A 13277-nucleotide genomic window follows, 5' to 3' on the forward strand; every position below is an offset into this window, starting at 1 on the left:
ACCAGGGCTCAGCCTTCAGCCTTCTCTCCTGAAACCTCGCCTAGATGTTTTCTCATTCCTGGCAGGGAACAGCACATTCAGAGCACCCTGTCTGGGTGGGTGCTTCGGGGCTTTGTGTCGAAGATGAGTATGATGGTCATGCTGACTCCAAACACATCTCCAGATGAGGTGGAGTTTGCATGAGGAACACAAGCCCAACCTCGCCCGGCAGCCAGTCTGACAGAAAAGGAAGAAGAGGAAATGACAGTGAATTTGACCACGGATCAGCATCCCAAGCATAGTTTACTCAACTAGCAGGCTTGTCCCATTTCCAGTCACTCCTCTGCAGTGAGCTTTCCTGTGGCTGGAACCACAGGCCTTGGAGGGACCCAACCCCAAAGATAGATCTGAGTTGATATTATAGGCCTTCAGTTCCAGTCCCTGGCTATGGAATAAGGCCCCCACATTGCATCTAGAACTATAAAAAATACAGATTCCTGGCCCTGCCCCAGACCTGCAGGGACACATACCCTCTGGCTCACATAGGCATGCTTCTTTAGGATATATGCCTAGGAGTGGAATTGTGACTCAGAGGAGAGATGCATCTTCATCTTCACTAAATGATGTGAAATTGTTTTTACAAAGTAATCATAACAATTTACATCCCACCAGCAGTGTTTGGGAATTCTGTTGTTCCACATTTTTATCAGTACTTCGTATCAGCAGACTGAAAATTCTGCCAATAGCATCACCTCTTTATGCTGGAATTTCGAGAGAGAAAGGAGGGGGTGAGTTTGGGGTAGGTTTGGTTTGGTTTGAGAATAAATGATATTTTGTCACCTGACCTAAATGAGAAAGTAAAAATGCTCTGGTACCAAAAAAGTGATCATTTTGTTTGTTTGTTTGTTTGTTTGTTTGTTTGTTTTGCCATGGGAAACAGAGCCAAAAGTGAAAAAGAGAAATTTAGTTGAGGCTTATTTTAAGTTAAAGAAGAGTCAGATGTTTGAAGAAATAATGAAAAAACTGGAAAGGAAGATTAACCAGCCAGCATGTTAAGACAGACACAGATTTAAAACAGTTAAGATATGGGCTAAGAAAAACAAACTTAGTAAACAGCTTAGTGGGTTTAGGAAGGCAGGAATTGTTACAAATAATTGATTTTCTATAAGAGATACAAAGATCCACTAATTTTTAGCAACATTTTCATTTTAGCAATGGAACCTGTGTAGAAAATGCAAATCTTAGAAGCACAATGTGTAGGAAATTAAGAGGAGACTTAGTAGAGAGTGCATTCGGGGAATGTGTGTCCAGATTAAAGATGAACCCTGGCAGAAACCAAGGGTGTGTAGGCTGGTTAATCACAGGACCTTCCCCGTGCCCCCCGCACCCCCCGCCTGGACTGATGACTAGCGTGTCAGGTCAGCCTTTGTCAAAAAGAATTATGGCAGAGCTGTTGCCTGGGCTCATTCCAAGTGTGTACTGTTGTTACTGACCCCATCAGTTGGGGGTATATTGAACCAGAACTGGGGCAAAGTATGCAGCCACACTTGGGTCATTGTCACGTGGAGTCTGTAAGGCAGTTCCACAGGAGCTCAGCATGCGCTCTGGGGACAGGCCAGTTCTGCCTAGTGCTGGGCTGAATTGCCACTGCTCAGAGCTGCCGACTGATGACTACTGCTGGTGGATGGGCAGTTTCCATCCTCTGACCGTAGTGAGCCTGGAGATGTGAGCAGAACTGTCATAGCTAAAATATAAGTAACCTTCTGACATTAGCCTAAAGAAGTCGTTAGTATTACATAGTCCATGCAAAACTGAGATGTAAACACCACTTCTGCCAAAAGACATTTCTGTTTGGCTTGATGGAGTAAACTGCCCATGGTCGGAGTGAGAGGGTGGTGGGCCCTTTTTTACCTTATACTCACCTGCACCTCTACCCCCAGCCCCTTCTTCAGGCTCCTCTTGTGGACATCAGAGGTCATCAGTCCATTGTTGCATATTAGCTGTTACATGCCCTTTTTAGTGGACAGCAGTCATCTTTTTCCAGATGTCATGCATTGCAGATGTGTGTCTATCTCCATTGTTATCTGTCCTTGCCATGTTTAGGCAACCATCTACACAGCTGCACATCTCCGACTCCTACCAGCCCTAAAAGATCTTGGGCTTCTTTTTCTGACAGGGCTTTCGGAAAATGTAGCTTACATAGTCCCATAGTAAACTGTCTCTGCCAAACTGCCTCTGCAGCAGTATGGTTTTAGATCTGTATTCTCACTTGCAACAAAAGGTACAGTGTTGCCACAGTTGGGGATGAATTATGAGGTATGAATTAGGCATAGACAGGTTGCTAGAATGGATGGAGTTGTTTGTCCAGCTGAAGAAGTCACATCTTACTCAGATGCCTCCGTCCACCTGTGTGCAGTCTCTTCCCAATCTTGGCTTCACTGTCTGGCTCCCCCATGCTTCTCCTCTCCCCCACATTTCAGTATGTGTCTGTCGAGACCCAGTTCCACTCCCGCTTAATACTGAGTAAGCATCAGCTAGATAATGTGCAAATACTTTAGCCTATTAGCACGTGGTTAAGATTATGTCTTAGATTCAGCCATTTATGGGTTAAAATCCAGCTCAACCTAGCTGTGGGGCTTTCCTCAAGTAACTTGCCCTCCCTATACTCGTTCCCCCATCTGTAGAATAATAGTACCCAGTTCACAAGGCTGCTAATGGATCAAAGGAGAATGTTTGCTTATCGTACCTAGCACCAGCTTCAGGCACTACAGTGAGTGCTCAGTAAAATGGACACGTATCTGTTTATAATCTGGCTTCATCTCCCACCACCTTCCCAGCTGCATATATCCATTCCATTAAACTGTAAGCTCCTTTTCGGCAGGCACCTGGCTCCTTCCCTCTGAGAGCCTTGCATGATGCCTGGCACATGTTTCAGTGCTCTGTAAACGCAGGAACAAATCCAGTAAGCCCCATGGAACCATGCCCTACCACACATCTGTGCTTTCATGTGCACTCCCACCCCCTCCTCACCTGGGTCAGGTACCTCACAGTGGCTGGCCTGGATGAATTCAGACCCCTCTGTGCTTTCTCCCCAACCCAAGTCCAGATTTGACAGTCTCCCTCCTAAGTACACATAAGCTCCTCCCGGGCAGGGCCTTGTTTACTTGACTCCATATCCACAACACTTTGCACAGCGCCTGTCACATAGAGAGTATCAAAATATGTTTACTGAAAAAAAAAATATGTTTACTGACTAGAGGCTAGAGGTAGGGCTGTAAAGAAAAAGAAAAAGAGAGATAAGATGCAAGGAAAATGAAATTGTTGAAAACAGGTGATTTGTTACTATGGTGATTTCTGAGTAACTTTTGTCTGGGGGGGTGGGGGAAGTTTCTTTGTCCTGATTATTGTTTTCTGTGTAACTTCCTCATCTCCAGCAGCTCAGGAGAACAGCTATACCTAGCAATCCTAGGAAAGACTCAGAGAGAATTAGAGCCTCCCTGTGAGGAGGGGGAGGTGGGTCAAGACCCCAGCAGGTCTCGAGTACCTGAGCTGATTGCACCATATCATAAGTTGTTCTTCACTTTAGCAGCAGAGAGACATGGAGGGCGTAGTTGGGTCTTCTGAAAACCACAGTAAGAAAGAACATTTTAAGCCATAGTGCAAAAAATAAAATAAAAACTGTAGGGCATAACAATGCCTAGCTCCTGTCACGTCATTAAAAGTCTCATAATATGCATGGTCCAGGCTCTGGCCATGGCAGAGGGATACCTGAGCATTCATAGCCAAACCTGACTACTTGGTCACGTTACTCCGTGGGTCCTCGTGATTGATAACAGGCCTCTAGGGCTGTGGAGAGTGGAGACCTCTGTGCCTGTTTATAGAATTGGTTCTGCTTGAGTGTGTACAGGAGGGCTCTGGGCTCCTTGAGGAGTGTTAGCCTTGGTATGAATCCTTAGAGCTCCTTGTTGAGGCCTGTTGCTCGACCAAGAAGGACACTGGGCTCCACAGTGTCAAGTGATATGCTCTGGACCACGTGGCAACCCACAGCCTTGTCCCGGCTTTGTCACTGCTCCCAGACCTTCTCCGATCCAGGAGCCTGGTACCCAGGACTGAAATGTCCTAGAGACTTAGGAGCCAGTCCTAAGCTGGATCACTGTAAAGAGAAGAACACTTAAAGAGCACTTTCAGCCCTAGTGCAAAAAATGAAATAATGGTAGGATACAGCAATGCCCAGCTCCTGTCACACCATTAAATCTCTCATTCTCTGTTTTTTTCAAAAAGTATGAAGAAAATGGCTAGGAGCAGAGCCTGCTTCTCAAAAGGAAACATGGGGTAGTAAGAAGAGGGTGTGATTGCATTAGACGTGGATCCAGGTCCACTGACTGGGTGACCCCAGACAAGTTAACTTAAATTCCTGTGAGCCCAAGATTCCTTAACTGTGGAATGCCCTTTCAAGGTTGTCCTGAAGGTTAAATGAAATACCATATGTGAAGCGCCAAGCACAAAATAAGTTCTCAATAAATGGTAGCTATTACAATTTGTTATTGTTATCTTACTAACCTGCCTTAATACAAGTTTAACTGTCAGTATCAAAGGAGGTCAGAAGCTCTTATTGGTTCTAGAGACTATGGGGGAAAAAACCAAATAAGTGACCAATAAAGCCACCTTTGACCTCTATGTTAGATTTCCTTCCTTCTTGTGGTAGGTTACAGGCTACCTGTTATAACAAAAAGACCCCACTCGCTCCTCCCCACAAAAATCCGATGGCTCCCACAAGATACACGTTCATGCCTCTCTCGTGTTAGGTCACAGATCACAGCTTTAAGGCAGATGAGCAGCCGTGCTCTCCAAGACTGTCTAGGGCCCAGGTTCTTGTGTCCTGTGGTTCTGCCAGTCCCTGTCAGGTTGCCGTCCTCTGCCTGGAGGCAGCCAATTCACCAGCACCACATCCACTGTCCAGCCCATAGGAAGTGGGATGGAGGAATGGAGAGCAAGCCACTCTCCTTTAAAGACACAGGAGCCGGATATATCACATCCATTCTCAGCTGGTTGGCCAGAATCGGACATGACCACACCTAGCAGCAAGGGAGTGTGAAAATGGAGTGTTCGGGTGCCTCACTGTGGAGGAGGGTGTGAGTCTGGTGGCACAGGGAGCAGTCTGCCCACCCTTCACCTCATCCTCCCGCTACCCATTCTCAGGCATCTGGGTTCGGGCCTCAACACTGTAAGGCTGTGATACCAGAATCTGATACCAGAATCTGCAAGGGGACAATCGGCTGTGCTGTCTTCTTTAAGGAGATAAACCCCAAGTTCAATTACTGTGCAAGACACTCTAAAATTCACACTGTGCTGCGTTCACATGCCAAGTAAAAAGTCACTATTGAACTGCTTTACTGTAAATTTTATAAGCGACGGTGTTTACAAAATGTATGCTGGTATATAAACCGCGTCTTTCCTTTTCAGATTTGTTAACAGAAACCTGACAGGATTTCTATCTGGTGCCAAGTCAGTCATCAACGAGTGCTCTAGCAACACGTGTTCCTCCCACACAGAGTGGCCACAGTTTGTCATTCCAGATACCGTTTTCATATGCTGCTGGGCAAAGCGTCCCTGAAGTGGCCCAGCCTACCGCCCGTGTTAATTTCCTCGTTAATTTCCTCAGGTCTCTGTAGGCACTCAGCTTGGACGCAACTACCGCAGAGTCAGCCGAGCTGGGCTCAACGCGGGTTAGAAAAGTAAGCTCGAGGGAAGACGCAGAGACTGTCGTCACTCCCTTCAGGCGCAGAAGTGGTAGGAGGAGGCTGGCTAGAGTCCACCAGCCTCTGTGTTTCCTTTGTTCCCGTCATCACTGTCACTGTTGTTCCTTGAACCAGTAAAGGCCATGGAGTTAGGGGCGCGTTTTCTGAAGGCCTACTTTATCAGCATTCACACCAAAACAGCTGCCGAGAAGCTTTGAAATTCGAAACCACTGCAAGGGATGCAGAAGCGAAGGCCCAGAGTGTTGCTGATTCCTTGCAACTTGAGAAAGTGCCAACATAAAGATCCAGGGGAGGGGTGCTGGGGCTTCATGTCAGTCTTCAAAGACATCTGCTTCAGTGCCAAAAACACAACGCAAGTGGCTTCACAACCAAATTCTCAGGGCGCTCTGACTCCAGATAAGTCATCAGGGAAAGGGGGTCTCGTGGGGACACAAACACAAACATGAGCTCGAGGGCAAAAAGAAGAAAAGTAAAATTTCCTTATTCAAAGTCCATTCTGTTTCTTTAACTGATGAATTAAAGGGAAAAAGAATTCATTGTTTTCTGAAAGAAAGAGGCCACATTTGCAGAATCATCTGGCGAGGAACCTCCATAGAGACTAGAAAGATTGGCAGAGAGGGTTTTTGTTTGGCCTTGGAGAGAGAACCTCCTCAGCGTTCATTCTCCACATTGGCGGGCAGGGGGCATTGATGACGCCTGTTCACACAGCTGCTTTGTGCTAATGTGCTTTCTTGTGGCTCCACCAGGTGACACCCCGACCCTTGGGCCCTCAGCCAGTTCAGCCCAGAAAGCCAGTCTCTACCACTGTGGCCCAGATGTGACACTGACTCTCCCGTTTCCTTTTGCCAGTTCATGAAAGGAAGCCTACATTTTTATTTTTGTTTTCCTCTGGTTGTTTTTATATAACACGGCCAAGGAGAGTAGAAAGATGTTTGGCCAAATATCAACATCAGGAAGAAGCATCTTTGTTGAATCTTTTATGTTTCTGAAAAATTTTAGGTCGCATAAACCAATGTTGGTTACTGTTCTGTGCCCTGCTTGGAATGCGCCAAATTCTAAGGACTGGGGAATTCTAGTCCAAGTCAGAAGTCACACCATCAAAATGCCAGGCTGAATGTCCCAGCAGGAAAGGGTGAGGGCAACAAGAAGAAAAGTGAGAGAAAAGTATAGAATTTTTCTGCCTGGTGCCCTGAGCAAGTCCCCTTGTCTCCACCAACAACAAGCATCCAAAGAACAAAGTGTTTCACTTCATTCTGCCGACCTCCTTAGAGCCATGCCAGCGTGTGGTCTTCAGGCCCTCGCTCACAGAGAGGTCTTGCAGATACCTTAAAATCCAGAACTCCTCAGTTATGTTCCAACATTGACTTGTTCAGAGTACTGTCATTCTGATTTTATTGGGTTTCCCCAGGTACTTAGGAGCTTGGGCCCTGAAGGTTCTCAAGAACCCACCAATCCAGCCACCCGACTTCTGGTTCTGATATCCCACATTCTGCCACTTGCCACCTACATGGTCCTCTGAGTTGTTTATGTGTTATGGCTTTGCTTAATCTGTGCCCTTAATTAGATTTTCGTGGCTGCCCATCTGGGTGATTCACCACCCCTTCCAGCACTGCTCCCTCACTGCCCACTTCCCAGCACAGATGTTATAAAGACTCACGCAGAAACCTCTCTGTCCTAAGGGGCACCTGGGTGGCTCTGTCGGTTAAGCAGCTAACTCTTGATTTCAGCTCAGGTCATGATCTCAGGATCCTGGGATCAGGCCCAGCATCAGGCTCCACACTCAGTGGGGAATCTGCTTGAGAATTCTCTCTCTCTCTCTCTCTCTCTCAAATAAATTAATTAATTAAAAAGAAAAAAAGAAATCTCTCTGTCCTTCAGTACCTTTCACCTTTCAAACCTTCCAGGAGGAAAGGTTGCTTCTTAACAGACTTTAGAATCAGTCACTCTCTCTCCCTCTCTTAATTTTTAGAATCGGTTGCCACTCAATAAACAGTCTCTGTGCCCCTCAAAAAAAAAAATTTTTTTTAGCATCAGTTACTCTCTTTCCTTCTCTTAATTTTTCAGTTCACAAAGCATACTTCATCAATGTATGGTTATATACTTATATATAAATTAAATCAGTAACAGATAAAGGGATCTTTCCTATCTAAAAAAATGATTTATTCTCATAAAAATTGTGCTTTCTCAGTATAGATAATCTGAGGGAAAAAAACAGAAGAAAGAACAGTCACCCATAGCGTTATTCCCCCACACACCACCAGCGAGCATCTTGGTATCTTTCCTTCCAAACAGTTTTTTAGGCATTTGTCATATAGTGACAATCATGTGATCCTTCTTAGTATAATATGAGCATTTTTCTGTATTGCTGATTATTTTCTGTAACCAGAAGTTTTAATTTGTTTTACTTTACATGATAGGCATGCCTTATTATATACTTAGCCATCATCTTCTTGTTAAACAATTAGCAAGTTTTCTAACTTTCAAATTATAAATAACATGTCATAGGACCTCTTTATGTGTCATTTTTCAAAAAGTGTCTCTTTAGCACAGATTCACAAAGAACAGGCCCATTTTTAAGGTTGTGTGTATATATATATATATATATATATAATATTGTCAAATTGGTTTATGAAAAGGTTATACACTAATTCCTGGTCTTCTATCAGCAATACATGAGAATAGGCATTTCAGGGGACCTCCGTCACTATTGGGCAGACTTCCTTTTGAAATTTTGTTAATTGAGAGGTGAAAGTCTCTCATTAATCAACATTGTGTTTCTTTGATTACTACTGAAGGTAACATTTTCCCGTAAGTTTCACAAGTCCTTTTTCCTTTCTTTGAACTGCCAATTAACATGCTTTCCCATTTACCTAATCTTAGGGGTTTTTTTATCTATATAAATTCCTTACATATTAAAATATGAACCCGAGAGAATTGAAAGCATATGTCCACACAAAAACTTATGCATGAATGTTCATAGCCTCATTATTCATACAGCCAGGAAATGGCAACAATCCAAATGTCGATCAACTGATGATTGGTAAACAAGTGGTGTGTCCCTACAACGGAATATTTTCAGCCATAAAAAGGAATGAAGTACTGATTCATGCTACAAAATGAATGAACCTTGCAAACCATGTGCCAAGTGAAAGAAGCCAGTCACAGAAGGCTACATATTATATGATTGCGTTCATATGAAATGTCCAAATAGGCAAATCCGTAAAGACATAAAACTCCTGGTTGTCAGGTGTAAGTCTGAGAAGGGAATGAGAAGTAACTGCTGAATGAGTACAGGTTCCTTTTGGGGGTAATGAAAATGTCCTAGGATTAGATAGTGACAGTGGTTTCCTTTGTATATTAAATGTACATATTACATATATAATGTATTTATATATATAATGTATATATGTAATATGTGTATAAAAAATATAAAACCACTGAACTGTAAACTTTAAGAGGGTGAATTTTATGGTATGTGAATTATGTATTGATAAAAATAAAAGTTTAAACTAGTAACCACTAAGGAACTTTTTTCCCTTCCCAAAAGGGGTGAGAGAAGGCCTGAAAAACTTTATAATCTGTGCTCTAATTCTTTCTGAACCCTTTGGCATAGACAGTTAAAACATATCCTTATTTTTTATCACCATTTCCCTCTTGTTTTAACCCTGAGATCTGAAGTGAAGTGAGTGTAAGAAGAAAATGTTCTTTGCTCCTTTTGGAGCCTTTCCATGGTTTGGTGTTAAAACCTCATTTGGCCATTTGGGTTTGGGAATGGTTCCAGCTCTTTGTTGACTGCAGTGTTAAATCTCACCATCAGGGTCTAATGCTTCCATTTCTTTCTTTATTAAGTACATTTGACTCTCCGGGCATCGGGGAATGGAAGGTTTTAGAGAAGGGAAAGGAGAACATGCTGCAGGGAGTGAGCCAGTGCTTCTCGGCATGGGGGGTGATTTGAACAAGACAAACCAGGGTGATAGCCAAAAAATCTAGGTGCCAGGAATGTGGTTTTTTTCTTAAAGTGATGTGACATTTGTGAGAGTGATTTATATGAGTTCGGGTCCTTTGCTGTGCGGTACGGAATGAGATTCATTGTCCTCACCCTCCAGAGGACCTTGCAGAGTCACGCACAAATGATCATCCAACACCACCTCTTGTTATTTCCGAAGCAAAGCTTTGATTTGATTTTTAAATAGGCTCTGTTCTCCCACTCTTGCATGTGGCTGGTGTCTGCACTGTAGGTGTTCCTGGGTCTACATTAGTCTTATCACCTCAAAGATGTGACATTTTATTGCTTGGGTGGGGGGAGGGTGCTCTCCCTCATGGGACTCCACCAAGAGTAGAAATCTGTTATTTTGTGCTTGGAGGAGGCATTGCTTGTGTTCTGTTTATACAGTAAATATGTTCCAGAAAGTTTTGCCTGTATAGCAAATCATGTTTTAAATGCAGTCCACATGCTCATTTATACCAAGGAAACCAGTGCTCACTCCTTTGTGGTGTATATAAACACTCACCACAGGCGCCTGGTGGCTCCGTTGTTGGGCATCTGCCTTCGGCTCAGGTCGGGATCCCGGGGTCCTGGGATCGAGCCCTGCATCGGGCTCCCTGCTTAGTGGGGAGCCTGCTACTCCTTTACCCTCACCCCACTTGTGCTCTCTCTCTCCCCCCCTCCCTCTCACATAGGTAAAATAAATAAACAAACAAACAAACACTCACCACATCTAGGAAATATCAGGAAACTAAGGGGAGCTTCAGTGTCATTGGTTCAAACGCTCATTAAGACCCTACACCACATGAAGGAAGCCGGTGACTCACCACGCCTGGCATGGTCCCAGCACCCTTACAGAGCCCACCGTCTTGGGGCAGGGTGTGAATGTGGGGGAGTGAGGCCCAGTCCCTAATGTCAGGGCCCCCATTAGTCATGCACAGGAAGCAGAGCTCTGGGGCACTAGGGAGCCATCCCCACAGGCCCCTCTGACCACACACCCGCACCCTTACATGGACTGGCCAGGAGTCCATGGGGCAGGAAGCAACTCTGGTCTATAGGCTCCATGTGCCAGCCATGGAATCAGTCTGTCTGGCTTCACCACCCCTGACGGAGCTGTGGGAAAGTCTCAAACCTCTCTGCTCTTCTGTTGTAAAATGAGGGGAAAGCATCATACTTCTGTCTGAGGACTGTTATAAGAATCGAGTGAGATAGGATGTTCCCGTACATAGCATGGTGCCCGGCTTGCAGTGAGCCCTCATTTGATACTGGTCATCACTACCAAGATTGGAGCCTTCACCTCAGTGGTGCCCATTCCACCAAAATAGGTATTCATTTTCTCTTGCTGTGTAACCAGTTACTACAAACGTAGCAGCTTAAACAGCCCCTGTTTATTAGCACACAGTTCTGAGCATCTGGGCATGGTGTGGCTGAGCTCTCTGCTCCCAAGGCTGCATTGGCCAACAGCATTCTCATCTGAAGCCTTGACCAGGGAAGAATCCATTTCCAAGTTCTTGGCCCACTTCAGGTCCTTGTGGTTATAGGACTGAGGTCCCCATTTCTTTGCTTTCTGCCAGCTGGGGGCTGTGCTCAGTTCCTAAAGGCCACATAGCCCCCTCTATCTGCCAAGCCAGCAGTGGAGAACATTTCCCCCCCACCCCTGCCCCAGAATGCCTCTTACACTTGGTATCTTCTTCTCCAGAGAGAGCCCAGTCCCTTTCAAGGGCTCACTTGATGAGGTCAGGTCCACCTGGGATAATTTCTCTTTGTTAAAATCAACCATGCCAAATAAAATAGCCTAATCAAGGGAGTGATTTTCCCATCAGTCATGAGTCCTAGAGATGACATAGGGTTTGTCACACCAAGGGCAGGAATCTGGGGCATACCTTGGAGTTCTGCCTACCATACCACCTTTTCAGCAAGGCACAGATTTTCACTCCTTCCTTCCATTTGGCAGCAAAGAAGCAGAGTCCTCTGTATTCTTTCTTTTTTAGCCATCTGGGACTACTGGCTGGACCCCATATCAATACTGTGGTTCAGGCCTGGAGTATTTACATGCCCACCATCCCATCCCAGCTGTGGCAGGGACTTTGGGGAGTGTCTGCACTTCCAAGACGGTCCAGCGTGGTCCTGCTTTCTCTCCAGCCTCCCCAGTCAGCACTGGCCTTTCTGTCCTGGTGTCCTCAGAAGACAGCACCACCCCTACTCTCTTGTGGGGTGTCAGGACCCAATGTCCTACAAAGAGGAAAGTCCCGTCATAAAGGATTGAAAGTGCTGGGAAATTTGGGTGACAGGTTCTGTGTCCCAACAGCCATTGCTACCAACGTGGCACTCATCTGTCTCTGAACGTCTGGCTTCCAGCACTTCTGTGGTGAAAACTAAAGCAAGCCTTTCCTAGACTTTCAAGGGATTTGTTTTCTCGATGGAGAATGTAGCTAGATACCTCCGGTTGATTCTTGTGGGTGTTTCCAATCTGACAAGGACCGAGAACCCCCTGCCATGGCTCTTCTCCCCAGAAGTCAAGTCATTTCTGATGTGTTTCTGCACATCTCACCCTCTTGCCTCATGGTGTTACTGTTGCCCAGAAAAGGGTGGTTGCTCATTAAACCACCGGTTCTTGCCCTGTTCCCAGAGAAGTGTATGAGACTGTGCAGTCGATCTACAGTTCAGCTTTAAATTCTTTTTCAACTGTCCCCATCTCAGTTGCTTGTGTTTGGTTTCTAGGTTCCCTTCCTTGTTCCTTTACTTTTATTATGATTTTCACCCAGGTAAAGTGGAGACCAGCTAAAGGGATGGTGAATGGTACCAGCAAGAAACGTGCCACATCAGAGGGCAGGCCAGTGTGGCTCGACCTGTCACTCTTCCAAGTCTGGTGTCAGCAGCAAGGATGGGAACTTAGGCCTCAGGGCCCTCACTTCTCCACACCCACCTAGGTTGGTTTCTGAGATAGAAGTGCTCTCACACTGCTGAAATTAAAATTATTTGTTGTCACTTTCACCTGCCTTCCTCCAGCCATCCCTCCTCTGCCTGCAAGTTTATGTGTCTCGGTAGGAGGTAATTTGCTTTTGCAGAAGACTGCCAATGGCCTTTTCCCCTTTTTGGTACCTAGCTCTCTGAAATCTTCTCAGAAGTCCTGCAGCATTATAACCTGAGTGTACGGGTGTTGCTTTACTGAGTGGCGTGCAAGGAAGCGTGAGCTTATCTGTTGTACCTGTGTTTGATGTGCACCTAGCAGCTGGACCGTGGTCTGGGGCGTCAGTGGAGGGAATGTATGTTCAGCCAGACTCATTCTGGATGAAAGCAGCCTAGGCCCAGAATCGGGGATAGCGTCCATCTTTTATGTCAGCTTCAGTTGATCACTCGAGGGCTTATGTGAAGAAGGATTCTGAGGCCACACATGGCACAGCACCAGACAGTGCAGGTGTGGCAGTCCTCGGATTCCCTCTTTGACAACTCTTCCCTGAGTGGTTTAATGCTGTTGGCACACATAAGATCCACAGGACTAAGGAAATTTCATGTAAATCAGGTTTTCCTTGCATAACAGAAAGAGCCCTTTG

The 13277-nt window shown here is 45.4% G+C and overlaps 1 protein-coding gene across 6 annotated transcripts in view; it reads left to right on the plus strand.

Moving 5' to 3' along the window:
* Window positions 1–13277, plus strand: part of FYN (FYN proto-oncogene, Src family tyrosine kinase) — a 209480-nt gene that overhangs the window by 136325 nt on the left and 59878 nt on the right. For 2 of the 6 annotated variants that reach the window (XM_027603148.2, XM_027603145.2), the window contains exon 4: window positions 12489–12653. The exons of the other annotated variants lie outside the window; for them this stretch is intronic. The gene's annotated coding sequence lies outside the window, so the exon portion shown is untranslated. The remainder of the gene's footprint in view (window positions 1–12488; window positions 12654–13277) is intronic. 6 annotated transcript variants of the gene reach the window in all.

The sequence above is a fragment of the Zalophus californianus genome, chromosome 7 (genome assembly GCF_009762305.2).
Source record: "Zalophus californianus isolate mZalCal1 chromosome 7, mZalCal1.pri.v2, whole genome shotgun sequence".
NCBI lineage: Eukaryota > Metazoa > Chordata > Mammalia > Carnivora > Otariidae > Zalophus > Zalophus californianus.